We start from the raw sequence: 15,756 nt of genomic DNA, 5'->3' as shown, positions 1-15,756 counted from the left end.
TCTGATGGCACAGCGTGCAAACCACTCGGGTCTTGTCGTCAGCACATTGTTTGAAGAAGTGCCATGCCAGGGAACTGTCACAGCCAGACAGCTGAGAAGCGCTCACAGGAGCTTCTCAGATCCTCCTCCTTGAATTTCTTTGTTTTGGTTTAGTTTCTCATCTCGTTAGTCTATCTCAGCTGTCATGCAGTTAGACTGATCGCTACCCTTTAAGTTCCTCCCCATAATGCAGTAGTGTGCGGCTGATACAACTTCCTGGAGTGTGTGTGCATGCTGTTCCCAGTTCCCAGTTCCCTGTTCCCAGTCGTCAGTCGTCATTCGTTTGCAAGATAAGTGCTGTTTATGTATTTATGATTTTGTCTTTTCTGGATCCAGGTGACCCTGACTCCCTCCGTGTCAGTGTAGGGAGCTGGTGGTCGTGTCTCTTCATTATTGTAGGGTCTTCAGGTAATAGATAGCCGAGGAACGTGGATATGCGGCCATCCACCTTTGGGGTGTTCGCATAGGCTGAGCAGTGAGGGAGAGCGGCAGGTCTATTGCAGGGGTCTCCCTTTGTTCCTTCGTTGTGGATCCAGAGAGACATTATTTATATGGTATTGTCTTGTTTCCTGTACACCATTTGCGACATTATCAGCCGCCAAAACCGTCTCAAGCATGGATCCGGTTTCACTTTTGGCTGAACGCTTTCAGGGTCTTTCTTTGGAGGTAGCTGATCTCCGTAAGACTTTTTCTCAGTTTCAAGTGACCGGTTCAGCTTGCGTTCATGGAGTTTGTGCTGAGCCTAAGATCTCGCTCCCGGATACATTCTCCGGGGGTAGTGAGAATTTTGTGCGTTTTAGAGAGGCTTGCAAACTCAATTTTCGCCTTCTTCCCCATTCTTCTGGTGATGAAGAATGGAGGGTGGGGATCATTATATCGCTGCTCAGGGGTAACGCTCAGTCCTGGGCCTTTTCGCTGCCGGAGGGGGCACGGCCCCTTCGTTCAGTGGATGAATTCTTTTTAGCCCTGGGTCAGATATATGATGATCCGGATCGTATTGCTCTGGCTGAGTCTAGACTACGTCTGTTATGCCAGGGTAAACAATCCGCAGAGATATACTGTTCAGAATTTCGGAGATGGGCAGCAGATACGGGTTGGAATGATGCTGCACTCCGAAGTCAATTTTGCTATGGTCTTTCAGAGGGATTGAAAGATGCATTTGCCTTTCATGAAAGACCTACCTCCTTGGATTCTGCTATGTCTCAGGCTGTTCGTATTGACAGGCGCCTTAGAGAGAGAGGAGAGATCTCTCCTTCCTGTTATACTCAGTCCCGGGACAGTGCAGCGGTTTCATTCTGTGCACAGGGGTCTCAGTCGCTGTCAGCCCCTTCTGAGCAGGAGTCCATGCAGCTGGGGTTGATTGCCTCTGACAATAGAAGATTCAGCCCGCAGGGGAGGGTTTGTTTTTGTTGTGGAGGTATAAATCATCTGGCAAATGTTTGTCCCTCTAGGAGATTCAGGCAGTTTTCTGGGAGTAATAAAGAGACAAAAAGGAAAAAATCTTTTAAAAATGTTCCGTCTGTTACTATTGGCAGGGTTGAGGCGGAAATTGAAGGTTTTCCGTTTGCTTGTAGTTCCCGTTTTGTCCTGCCTGCTAGGGTGGCGCTAGAGAGCAAGAGCATTTTTTGTGAGATTTTTGTGGATAGTGGAGCAGCTGTCAACCTCATTGATAATCAATTTGCAATAACTCATGGTTTCCAGGTATGCACTTTGGGAAAGGATATTCCTGTTTTTGCTATTGATTCAGCTCCACTTTCTCAGAAATCATTAAAGGGCATAGTTCACAATATCCGTTTAATTGTGAGTGATGCTCATGTTGAGGATGTGTCATGTTTCGTCCTTAGCGGTTTGCCTACTCCTCTAGTGTTGGGGCTACCCTGGCTCACTAAACATAACCCCACCATTGATTGGCAAGCGAGGCAAATAAATGGTTGGAGTAACTTTTGCAGAGAGAATTGCCTCATAACATCTGTTTCTGAGGTTTCTACTAAGACTGTACCACCTTTCCTCTCTGAATTTTTGGATGTCTTCTCTGAGAGTGGAGTTCAGGGTTTGCCTCCGCACAGGGAGTATGATTGCCCTATTAATCTCATCCCAGGCGCCAAGCTGCCTAAATCTCGTTTATACAATCTCTCCCAACCTGAGAGGGTCGCTATGCGGGCTTATATCTTTGAGAGTCTGAGAAAAGGACACATACGACCCTCGAAGTCACCTGTTGCCGCTGGTTTTTTCTTTGTTAAGAAAAAAGATGGTTCTTTAAGACCTTGTCTGGATTTTAGGGAGCTGAACAGTATCACTATTCGTGATCCTTATCCGCTTCCTCTGATCCCGGACCTGTTTAACCAGGTTGTTGGGGCTAAAGTCTTTTCCAAATTAGACCTAAGAGGGGCATACAACCTGGTTAGGGTCAGAGAAGGAGACGAATGGAAGACGGCTTTCAATACCCCTGAGGGCCATTTTGAGAATTTGGTTATGCCTTTTGGTTTGATGAATGCCCCAGCCGTTTTTCAGCATTTCGTCAACAGCATTTTTTATCATTTAATGGGAAAATTTGTATTAGTGTATTTGGATGACATTTTGATTTTTTCTCCTGATTTCAAGACTCATAAGGAACACTTACGTCAGGTCTTGCTCATCCTGCGGGAGAATAAATTATACGCGAAACTGGAAAAATGTGTGTTTGCGGTTCCAGAAATCCAATTTCTGGGGTTTCTTGTCTCCGCTTCTGGTTTTCGCATGGACCCCGAGAAGGTCCGCGCTGTGCTTGAGTGGGAGCTTCCTGAGAATCAGAAGGCGCTGATGCGTTTTTTGGGCTTTGCCAATTATTACAGGAAATTTATTTTGAATTATTCCTCTGTTGTTAAACCACTCACTGATATGACCAGAAAGGGGGTAGATTTTTCTTCCTGGTCGGTAGAGGCGCGTAAGGCCTTTTCTAATATCAAGGAGAGTTTTGCTTCCGCTCCCATCCTAGTACAACCTGATATTTCGTTACCCTTCATAGTTGAGGTTGATGCTTCTGAGGTAGGGGTGGGTGCGGTCTTGTCTCAGGGTTCCTCTCCTGCCAAATGACAACCGTGTGCCTTTTTCTCAAAGAAACTCTCCTCCGCAGAGAGAAATTATGATGTGGGAGATAGGGAATTGTTGGCTATCAAGTTGGCTTTTGAGGAATGGCGCCATTGGCTAGAGGGAGCCAGACACCCTATTACCGTGTTTACTGACCATAACAATCTGGCCTACTTGGAGTCAGCCAAGCGTCTGAACCCGAGACAGGCCAGATGGTCTTTGTTCTTTTCAAGGTTTAATTTTGTTGTTACGTTCCGCCCTGGGGTTAAGAATGTGAAGGCAGATGCCCTCTCACGTTGTTTTCCGGGAGGTGGGAATTTTGAAGACCCGGGTCCCATTTTGGCTGAAGGTGTGGTGGTCTCTGCTCTTTTTCCTGAATTGGAGGCAGAGGTGCAGGCAGCCCAGTCAGAAGCTCCTGATCTTTGTCCTCCTGGGAGGTTGTTTGTGCCTCTCGCTTTGAGACACAAGATTTTTAAAGAACACCACGACACGGTCCTTGCTGGGCACCCGGGGGCAAGAGCCACACTGGATCTCATCGCTCGGAGATACTGGTGGCCTGCGCTTCGTAAGTCGGTTGAGGGTTTTGTGGCAGCTTGCGAGACTTGCGCTCGTGCCAAGGTCCCTCATTCACGGCCATCAGATCCTCTCCTTCCTTTGCCCATTCCTTCCCGTCCTTGGACACATCTGTCCATGGACTTCATAACGGACTTGCCTCGTTCCTCAGGGAAGTCTGTGATTCTGGTGGTGGTGGACCGTTTTAGCAAAATGGTGCATTTTATCCCTTTTCCTGGTTTGCCCAATGCTAAGACGCTGGCGCAGGCATTTATTGACCACATTGTCAAATTGCATGGGATTCCTTCCGACATAGTCTCTGATAGGGGCACGCAGTTTGTTTCCAGATTCTGGAAGGCCTTCTGTTCTCGCTTGGGGGTTCGGTTGTCATTCTCTTCTGCTTTCCATCCGCAGTCGAATGGCCAGACAGAGCGCGTCAATCAGAATCTGGAGACATATCTGCGCTGTTTTGTGGCGGAGAATCAGGAGGATTGGTGTTCTTTTTTGTCCCTTGCTGAGTTTGCTTTAAATAACCGTCGTCAGGAGTCCTCTGATAAGTCACCATTTTTTGGTGCATATGGGTTCCATCCGCAGTTTGGGACTTTCTCGGGAGAGGGCTCTTCTGGTTTGCCTGATGAGGAGAGATTCTCCTCGTCTTTGTCATCTATTTGGCAAAAGATTCAGGATAATCTAAAGAGCATGAGTGAGAGATATAGGCGTGTGGCGGATAAGAGACGTGTGCCTGGTCCGGACCTGAATGTTGGTGATCTGGTGTGGTTGTCTACCAAGAATATCAAATTGAAGGTTCCCTCCTGGAAGTTGGGTCCTAGGTTTATTGGGCCTTACAAGATCCTGTCTGTCATCAATCCTGTTGCCTACCGTCTTGATCTTCCTCAGACTTGGAAGATCCATAATGTTTTTCATAAGTCCTTATTGAAACCTTATGTTCAACCTATTGTACCCTCGCCTTTGCCTCCTCCTCCGATTATGGTTGATGGAAATCTTGAATTTCAGGTCTGTAGGATTGTGGATTCTCGTCTTGTCTGCGGTTCCCTCCAGTAACTCGTTCATTGGGAGGGTTATGGTCCTGAGGAGAGGATGTGGGTCCCAGTGACGGACATTAAGGCCTCTCGTCTCATCAGGGCTTTCCATAGGTCCCATCCTGAGAAGGTGGGCCCTGAGTGTCCGGAGTCCACTCCTAGAGGGAGGGGTACTGTCACAGCCAGACAGCTGAGAAGCGCTCACAGGAGCTTCTCAGATCCTCCTCCTTGAATTTCTTTGTTTTGGTTTAGTTTCTCATCTCGTTAGTCTATCTCAGCTGTCATGCAGTTAGACTGATCGCTACCCTTTAAGTTCCTTCCCATAATGCAGTAGTGTGCGGCTGATACAACTTCCTGGAGTGTGTGTGCATGCTGTTCCCAGTTCCCAGTTCCCTGTTCCCAGTCGTCATTCGTTTGCAAGATAAGTGCTATTTATGTATTTATGATTTTGTCTTTTCTTGATCCAGGTGACCCTGACTCCCTCCGTGTCAGTGTAGGAAGCCGGTGGTCGTGTCCCTTTACTATTGTAGGGTCTTCAGGTAATAGATAGCCGAGGAACGTGGATATGCGGCCATCCACCTTTGGGGTGTTCGCATAGGCTGAGCAGTGAGGGAGAGCGGCAGGTCTATTGCAGGGGTCTCCCTTTGTTCATTAGTTGTGGATCTAGAGAGACATTATTTATATGGTATTGTCTTGTTTCCTGTACACCATCCGCGACAGGAACTTCTTGAAGCTGCCTTTGGGGTGCTCGGTCCCAGATGGCGGCGGTCAGTAGCAGGCGGAGTCTCTTGGCGGCGGGTGTTCTGATTTTGCCCACTGCTCCCTCTTTTGCTACGCTGTTGGCTCGGTCTCACCACTGCCTCTTCCTCCGAACTGTGAAAGTCAGTGGCACGACCTTCATTCCATGTGGGGTCTAGGACCTCATCGTCCCCTGCATCGTCTTCCACCCAGTCTTGATCCCTGACCTCCTGTTCAGTCTGCACACTGCAGAAAGACGCAGCAGTTGGCACCTGTGTTTCGTCATCATCAGAGACGTGCTGAGGTGGTATTCCCATGTCCTCATCATCAGGAAAAATGAGTGGTTGTGCGTTAGTGCATTCTATCTCTTCCACCCCTGGGGAAGGGCTAGGTGGATGCCCTTGGGAAACCCTGGCAGCAGAGTCTTCAAACAGCATAAGAGACTGCTGCATAACTTGAGGCTCAGACAGTTTCCCTGATATGCATGGGGGTGATGTGACAGACCGATGGGCTTGGTTTTCATGCGCCATCTGTGCGCTTTCTGCAGAAGACTGGGTGTGAACGTGCTGGATCCACTGTCGGCCACCCAATTGACTAATGCCTGTACCTGCTCAGGCCTTACCATCCTTAGAACGGCATTGGGCCCCACCAAATATCGCTGTAAATTCTGCTGGCTACTGGGACCTGAGGTAGTTGGTACACTAGGACGTGTGGCTGTGGCAGAACGGCCACGTCCTCTCCCAGCACCAGAGGGTCCACTAACACCACTACGACCATGTCCACGTCCGCGTCCCTTATTAGATGTTTTCCTCATTGTTCCCGTTCACCACAATTTTGAGAATGGCAAATTTGGGAATGCTTTTTCTACCCAGAACAAAAAGTCTGCTTTTACGGTCACTACAAATAACTTGACCAGCTAAAACTGTGCAGATTTGGTTGAATAGAGATGTGAGACCTGTTTTTTTTTGCGCTGTGTGACAGTTATAGGTTTAATCACAGAATGACACTTCTATCAGCACGCTAGCGTGTGTCTTAGGTTTTTCTGAATGACACTATCAATAACTTCAATGTAAGATTTTCTTTTTGGGATAGATTTCAAGTAGGCCTCAAATACCACAAACTAGTTATTTTCAGAATGGCAAATTTGGGAATGCTTTTTCAACCCAGAACAAAAAGTCTGCTTTTACGGTCACTACAAATAACTTGACCAGCTAAAACTGTGCAGATTTGGTTGAATAGAAATGTCAGGTCTATTTTTTAGGCGCTGGGTGACAGGCTCAACTTGCCCCTGATGTAAGATATGGCCAAAAAATAACCACACTGTTGATGGTTAAATGCACTTGGGTGACACAGGCTCAGCCTGCAGCTGATGTAGTATATGGCCAAAAAATAACCAGACTGTTGATGGTTAAATGCACTTCGGTGACACAGGCTCAGCCTGCAGCTGATGTAGGATATAGCACAAAATAACCACACTATCGATGGTTAAATACACTTGGTGATAGCTCGTGCTGGCGCACCACATGTCACAAAATGGCCGCCGATCACCCCAGAAAAAAAGTGATCTAAAAACGCTCTGGGCAGCCTCAAAAAAGTGAGCAAGTCAATAATAGCAGTTCAATGATCCACAGCTGCAGATCGATCACAGAATGAAGTCTTTTGGAGGAGTTAATCTGCCTAATCTCGCCCTAACGTCGCAGCTGCAACCTCTCCCTATACTGATCATAGCAGAGTGACGTGCGGCGCTACGTGACTCCAGCTTAAATAGAGGCTGGGTCACATGGTGCACTGGCCAATCACAGCCATGCCAATAGTAGGCATGGCTGTGATGGCCTCTTGGGCCAAGTAGTATGATGCTTGTTGATTGGCTGCTTTGCAGCCTTTCAAAAAGCGCCAAGAAAGCGCCGAACACCGAACCCGAACCCGGACTTTTACGAAAATGTTCGGGTTCCGGTCCGTGTCACGGACACCCCAAAATTCGGTACGAACCTGAACTATACAGTTCGGGTTCGCTCATCCCTATTCAGCTGTCTTTGTTTCTGTATCCCTCTGGGATTTGAGATGTTCTGTTACATTTTAAATCTTTTCCATAAATAAATACTTGTGGTGTCTCACAGGGTGAAGTAATTGAGGGTATATATGTGTCTCCCAGGTTCTTAGTATATGCTGAAGAAAGTTATTTAGGAAAGGGTTAAAAAAAAACTAAACCTGGGTCCTGATGAGCTGCACCTGGGGAGTTGCTAGAAAACTGGGCTGACAACACACTTGCTCAGAACTTCCTAGGAGTGAGAGAAGCCACATCTCACTGAGGGACCCTGAAGGTCCAGAGCCTGCAAACTGCAAGTATCACAGGTTGCTGTTCAGACAGCGTGCTTATTTTGGGTGGACTGAGGATAGCTCATCCACGTCCTAGAGAGGGACCTATTGTTTAGTTAGAGCCTGGACAAGGCTAGGTGTTCCGTTTATGTTTTTGTGTTTTAATGCAACCTGTGAAATAAAGCTGGCAGGACGCCAGTTGAAATGCACTTCTGTCTCCTGAGGTCTCCTTCTGCGAAATAATCTGACTAATCCCCCTACCTTTTCACCTCTGGAAAGGTGAGCTAAATAACGGACTGCCACAATTGGTGTCGGATGCGGGCAACGACACCTCAGAAAAGCTGAATGCTGCAGTGCTGTGTGGGAACTTAAAGGGCCAGAAGCCCGTTTGCTCAGTGGAACAGGTGCTGCTGAATACTTTAATTCCACACAGTTTTTTTTTTTTTTTAAAGGGGGCTTGCTGCTGGAAATGTTTCTGGTCCTTGAACAGCTGGTTGCTAAGGGTAACGCCTGAATACAAATTGTTTCTGGACTTGGGAACAGGTATATGTCCTGGGTAAAACCTGCTACATTGCTGCAGAGAAAGACTCCTGACATGGAGGATATGTTAAAGGATTTGCTGCAAGCCACCGCAGCCCAGCAACATGCAAACAAAGTGCAGCAAGAAGCTAATCGGCAGACAGAGGATCTGGCGCGGTCTATGGCAATGCAACTTACCACTCTAACCGAGATGCAAAACAAAGATCGTGTTGCTTTGACTGAGGTGGTGCAGCGCTTTGCAGACCAGACCCCTTGGTCGACTGAAATTGGTCCCATGGGGAAGAAGGACATATGTGCTGGGAACTACCTACAAAAGATGGCTGCCACGGATGATGTGGAGGCTTATTTGATGACCTTTGAGCGCACCGCTGAGCGTGAAAGATGGCCACTAGATCAGTGGGCGGGGTTGATAGCCCCCTTTCTGAGTGAAGAGGCTCAGAAGTCTTATTATGATTTGGATCCTGCCGACGCTCAGAATTACTGTAAGCTGAAAGCGGAGATTTTGACCCGTCTGGGAGTTACTTTGTCGGTTCGGGCCCAAAGAGTGCACCATTGGGTTTTTCAGGCAGACAAACCAGCTCGCTCCCAAATGTACGACCTGGTACACTTAACCAAGAAGTGGTTACAACCAGATGTTCTATCGGCTCCAGAGGTTGTCCAACGTGTGGTAATGGACAGATATCTTAGAGCCCTTCCACCTGAAATATGCTAGTGGGTTACCCACGGTGACCCTAACAGCGCAGATGAGTTGGTCTCTCTGGTAGAAAGAAATATGTCGGCAAAGACCATAGCCAATGAGTTGGTCCTGGTGTTCAGTAAGGTTGGGATCCCTAAAGAGATCTTAAAGGATCAGGGCACCCCATTTATGTCCAGGGTGACTAAAGAATTATGTCGGCTATTCAGGGTGAAGCATATCCGAACCTCAGTCTACCATCCGCAAACGGATGGATTGGTGGAAAGATTCAATAAAACCCTGAAAAACATGTTAAGAAAGGTGATTGCCAAGGATGGTAGGGATTGGGATTGCCTACTTCCCTATTTACTGTTTGCCATACGAGAAGTACCACAATCGTCTACGGGGTTTTCACCCTTTGAACTTCTGTATGGCAGGCAGCCCCGAGGGCTACTCGACATAGCTAAAGAGACGTGGGAGCACGAATCTACCCCGTACCGCAGTATAATTGAGCATGTGTCACAGATGCAGGACCGGATCAACGTAGTTATGCCCTTGGTTCGAGAACATATGCAGCAAGCCCAACAGGCCCAAAGTAGAATATATAACCGGGGTGCGAAACTGCGTCATTTTAGTCCAGGGGACCGGGTGCTTGTATTAATACCCACAGTAGAGAGCAAATTCTTAGCAAAATGGCAAGGGCCCTTCACAATTGTTAAAAAGATAAGCGAGATGAACTATCTAGTTCATCAGCCCGGGAAGAGAAAGCCCGAACAGAACTATCATATTAACTTGATAAAGCCCTGGAAAGATAGGGAAGCTCTGGTGGTAAACTCGGTACCACGAAGCTACACCGTACCTGAGGTTAGAATTGCTGAGTCCCTGTTTCCCCATCAGAAACAGGAATCACAGGAATTCGTTATGAGAAATAACGATTTCTTCTCAGAACTCCCAGGCCTCACTCATGTGATAAAACACGATATTGTCACAGAACCCAGTGTTAAGGTGAAGATTAAGCCCTACCGGGTCCCCGAAGCGAGGCGCGAGGTCATTACCCAAGAGATTAACAAGATGTTAGACCTAGGGGTAATAGAAGAGTCCGTAAGTGAGTGGTCTAGTCCCATCGTTTTAATTCCCAAACCTGATGGGTCCATAAGGTTCTGTAATGACTATCGCCAGTTAAACTTGGTCTCAAAGTTTGACGCCTACCCAATGGCGAGAGTAGACGAACTAATAGACAAGCTGGGTAGTGCTCGGTACTTAACAACATTGGACTTAACTAAAGGGTACTGGCAAATTCCGCTAACTGAAAGGGCCAAGGAAAAGACGGCTTTTTCTGCACCCAGTGGTCATTTCCAATACACTAGGTTGCCATTTGGCCTCGGCGACTTTTCAGCGTATGATGGATAGGATCCTAAGGCCACATATTGGTTATACATCAGCATATCTGGATGATGTAATAATTTACAGTAGCGACTGGGAGTCTCACCTACAAAAAGTGCAGGCGGTCGTGGATTCACTAAGACAGGCGGGTCTCACCGCAAACCCTAAAAAGTGTGCCATCGGCTTGGAAGAAGCCAAGTATTTGGGATACACCATTGGGCGAGGTCTGATCAAACCCCAGCTAAACAAAATAGACTCAATACAAAACTGGCCTAGACCCCTAAACAAGAAGCAAGTGAGGTCGTTTTTGGGAATTGCAGAAGGTTTATCCCTAATTTTGCATCTATGGCAGTTCCCTTAACCGATCTTACAAAAGGAAAAAATTCGGTAATGATAAAATGGACCCCAGAGGCCGAGAGGGCGTTCCAATCCTTGAAACAAGCCCTGTGCTCCCAGCCGGTACTGGTATGTCCGGATTTTCATAAACCCTTCTCACTGCAAACCGATTCTTCAGAGGCTGGGTTAGGAGCAGTGTTATCACAAATAATTGATGGGGAAGAACACCCTGTCTTATACATAAGTCGGAAGCTGAATGACCATGAAAAGAGGTATGCCACTGTAGAGAAGGAGGCTTTGGCCATTAAATGGGCCCTGGACGCTCTCAAATACTACCTACTGGGCAGAGAATTCACCCTCATCACAGACCATGCACCCCTAAAGTGGATGCAGAATAACAAGGAAAAGAATAGTAGGGTTACCAGGTGGTTTCTGTCCCTCCAGCCTTTTAGGTTCACAGTACAGCACCAAGCAGGCAGCCTCCAGGGAAATGTAGATGGTTTGTCTCGTACTTACTGTTTGTCAAGCCAGGGTGCCCCAACCCATAGGTTAGTGCAAAAGGGGGGGAAATGTGGTGTCTCACAGGGTGAAGTAATTGAGGGTATATATGTGTCTCCCAGGTTCTTAGCATATGCTGAAGAAAGTTATTTAGGAAAGGGTTAAAAAAAAACTAAGCCTGGGTCCTGATGAGCTGCACCTGGGGAGTTGCTAGAAAACTGGGCTGTCAACACACTTGCTCAGAACTTCCTAGGAGTGAGAGAAGCCACATCTCACTGAGGGACCCTGAAGGTCCAGAGCCTGCAAACTGCAAGTATCACAGGTTGCTGTTCAGACAGCGGGCTTATTTTGGGTGGACTGAGGATAGCTCATCCACGTCCTAGAGAGGGACCTATTGTTTAGTTAGAGCCTGGACAAGGCTAGGTGTTCCGTTTATGTTTTTGTGTTTTAATGCAACCTGTGAAATAAAGCTGGCAGGACGCCAGTTGAAATGCACTTCTGTCTCCTGAGGTCTCCTTCTGCGAAATAATCTGACTAATCCCCCTACCTTTTCACCTCTGGAAAGGTGAGCTAAATAACGGACTGCCACATACTATTAAAAAAAAATAAAAAATGGAGGCCATGGATGTACTCCTTAGAACAGATAAATAGAAGATTACTCTCCTTATATTATTAACCCTTGCCAGACCTCTGCCGTACATGTATGGCAGAAGTCCAGTCTTTAAAAATGGCGCCTATTCGTGAGCGCAAAGGATGCCGCCGGATTTTTTCTGTTTCAAACAGCAGACATAAGATGGGTGATAACACCAATCTTAGGCCTCATGCACACGACCGTTTTTTTTAAGGTCCACAAAAACGGGGTCCGTAGGTCCGTGATCCGTGACCGTTTTTTCGTCCGTGGGTCTTCCTTGAATTTTGGAGGATCCACGGACATGAAAAAAATGTCGTTTTGGTGTCCGCCTGGCCGTGCGGAGCCAAACGGATCTGTCCTGAATTACAATGCAAGTCAATGGGGACCGATCCGTTTGACGTTGACACAATATGGTGCAATTGCAAACGGATCCGTCCCCCGTTGACTTTCAATGTAAAGTCAGGAGTCCCTATTATACCATCGGATCGGAGTTTTCTCCAATCCGATGGTATATTTTAACTTGAAGCATCCCCATCACCATGGGAACGCCTCTAAGTTAGAATATACCATCGGATTAGAGTTATATCGTGAAAACTCATATCCGACAGTATATTCTAACACAGAGGCGTTCCCATAGTGATGGGGACGCTTCAAATTAGAATATCCTACGAACTGTGTACATGACTGCCCCCTGCTGCCTTGCAGTACCCGATCTCTCACAGGGGGCTATGATACGCACAATTAACCCCTCAGGTCCTGAGGGGTTAATTGTGCGTATCATAGCCCCCTGTAAGAGATCATGTGCTGCCAGGCAGGAGGGGGCACACCCCTCTCCCTCCCCAGTTTTAAATTCATTGGTGGCCAGTGGGCCCCCTCCCTCCCCTGTATTACTGTAGATTCATTGGTGGCCAGTGGGCCCCCTCCTCCCTCCCCTGTAGTACAGTAGATTCATTGGTGGCCAGTGGGCCCCCCCTCCCTCCCCTGTATTACTGTAGATTCATTGGTGGCCAGTGCGGCCCCCCCTCCCTCCCCTGTAGTACTGTAGATTCATTGGTGGCCAGTGGGCCCCCCTCCCTCCCCTGTAGTACTGTAGATTCATTGGTGGCCAGTGGGCCCCCCTCCCTCCCCTGCAGTACTGTAGATTCATTGGTGGCCAGTAGGCCCCCCTCCCTCCCCCTCCTAATTAAAATCTCCCCACTATCATTGGTGGCAGCGGAGAATTCCGATCGGAGTCCCAGTTTAATCGCTGGGGCTCCGATCGGTAACCATGGCAACCAGGACGCTACTGCAGTCCTGGTTGCCATGGTTACTTAGCAATTTTTAGAAGCATTATACTTACCTGCGAGCTGCGATGTCTGTGACCGGCCAGGCGCTCCTCCTCCTGGTAAGTGAAAGGTCTGTGCGGCGCATTGCTTATAGCACAGACCTGTCACTTACCAGTAGGAGGAGCACCCGGCCGGACACGGACATCGCAGCCTCGCAGGTAAGTATAATGCTTCTAAAAATTGCTAAGTAACCATGGCAACCAGGACTGCAGTAGCGTCTTGGTTGCCATGGTTACCGATCGGAGCCCCAGCGATTAAACTGGGACTCCGATCGGAACTCTCCGCTGCAACCAATGATAGGGGGGAGATTTTAATTAGGAGGGGGAGGGAGGGGGGGCCCACTGGCCACCAATGAATGTACAGTACTACAGGGGAGGGAGGGGGGCCGCACTGGCCACCAATGAATTTAAAACTGGGGAGGGAGGGGGTGTGCCCCCTCCTGCCTGGCAGCACATGATCTCTTACAGGGGGCTATGATACGCACAATTAACCCCTCAGGTGCAGCACCTGAGGGGTTAATTGTGCGGATCACAGCCCCCTGTAAGAGATCGGGTGCTGCCAGGCAGCAGGGGGCAGTCATGTACACAGTTCAAAGTATATTCTAACTAGAAGCATCCCCATCACTATGGGAACGCCTCTGTGTTAGAATATACTGTCGGATCTGAGTTTTCACAAAGTGAAAACTCAGCTCTGAAAAAGTTTTTATGCAGACGGATCTGCGGATCCGTCTGTGTGAAAGTAGCCTACGGCCAAGGACGACGGACGCGGATGGCAATCTTGTGTGCATCCGTGTTTTTTCACGGACCCATTGACTTGAATGGGTCCGTGAACCATTGTCCGTCAAAAAAAATATGACAGGTCATATTTTTTTGACGGACAGGAAACACAGATCACGGATGCGGCTGCAAAACAGTGCATTTTCCGATTTTTCCACGGACCCATTGAAAGTCAATGGGTCCACGAAAAAAAAACGGAAAACGGAACAACGGCCGCGGATGCACACAACGGTCGTGTGCATGAGGCCTAAGACATTGAATCCCTCAGATGCTGTAGTCCATTGTGACCACGGCATCTGTGGCATCTTTTCCTGGGAGTTCTGCACTCCTGGGGCCTGAAGGGCTACCCTGTGTTGCGATGGGGGGAGACTTTTTTTGTATGTAAAAGCCCTGGTCTCCCTAAAGGAACCAGGGCTTTTAAATCAATAGTTCCTATGAAGCCCTGTAAAAAGTAATAAAAGCAAAAAAAGTTACAAACGTTTTCAAAGATAAAAAATATAAAAATTCAAAATTACCCCCTTTCCCCATAATAAAAATTGTAATGCCCAAACTGTTAAAGTATATACAGTCAGGTCCATAAATATTGGGACATGGACACATTCTAACATTTTTGGCTCTATACACCACCACAATGGATTTGAAATGAAACAAACAAGATGTGCTTTACCTGCAGACTGTCGGCTTTAACTTGAGGTTATTTACATCCAAATCAGGTGAACGGTGTAGGAATTACAACAGTTTGCATATGTGCCTCCCACTTGTTAAGGGACCAAAAGTAATGGGACAGAATAATAATCATAAGGCCTCCTGCACACGACAGTATTTTTTCGCCGTTCCGCAAAACGGGGTTCCGTTGGTCCGTGGTCCGTGACCGTTTTTTCGTCCGTGGGTCTTCCTTGATTTTTGGAGGATCCACGGACATGAAAAAAATTTCGTTTTGGTGTCCGCCTGGCCGTGTGGAATGCAAGTCAATGGGGACGGATCCGTTTGACGTTCACACAATATGGTGCAATTGCAAACGGATCCGTCCCCCATTGACTTTCAATGTAAAGTCAGGAGTAAATATACCATCGGATCAGAGTTTTCTCCAATCCGATGGTATATTTTAACTTGAAGCATCCCCATCACCATGGGAACGCCTCTATGTTAGAATATACCATCGGACTTGAGTTCGATCGTGAAACTCATATCCGACAGTATATTCTAACACAGAGGCGTTTCCATGGTGATGGGGACGCTTCAAGTTAGAATATCCTACGAACTGTGTACATGACTGCCCCCTGCTGCCTGGCAGCCCCTGATCTCTTACAGGGGGCTATGATCGGCACAATTAACCCCTCAGGTGCCGCACCTGAAGGGGTTAATTGTGCTGATCATAGCCCCCTGTAGGAGATCAGGGGCTGCCAGGCAGCAGGGGGCAGACCCCCCTCCCTCCCCAGTTTGAATATCATTGGTGGCCAGTGTGCGGCCCCCCCTCCCTCCCTCTATTGTATTATCATTGGTGGCCAGTGTGCGGCCCCCCCAGCCCCCCTCTATTGTATTCATATCATTGGTGGCCAGTGTTACGGCTGAGGATGGGGGGAAATCCTCAGCCGTGCGATGCCAGATGATGTTATGGCTGCTCGGCCAGGACAACAGGATTAGGGAGCAGGTCACCCCCTAAAGCGTCCCTAACCTGACCCTAACTCCTAGCTGCATGGGCCGACCTTTAAGGTAGGAGGACCCATGCTCCGGAACCTCGGATCCCTAACTCACCCTCCGACCGGTCCCTGGACTAGGAGTCAAGGTAAGACGGCCTGTTCCTACTGGACACGGAGGAACAGGGGTCTCACTGGCCAAGCTG

Source organism: Bufo bufo, chromosome 5, assembly GCF_905171765.1.
Source record: "Bufo bufo chromosome 5, aBufBuf1.1, whole genome shotgun sequence".
In the NCBI taxonomy this organism is placed as follows: Eukaryota; Metazoa; Chordata; class Amphibia; order Anura; family Bufonidae; genus Bufo; species Bufo bufo.
This window is presented reverse-complemented; position numbering follows the sequence as displayed.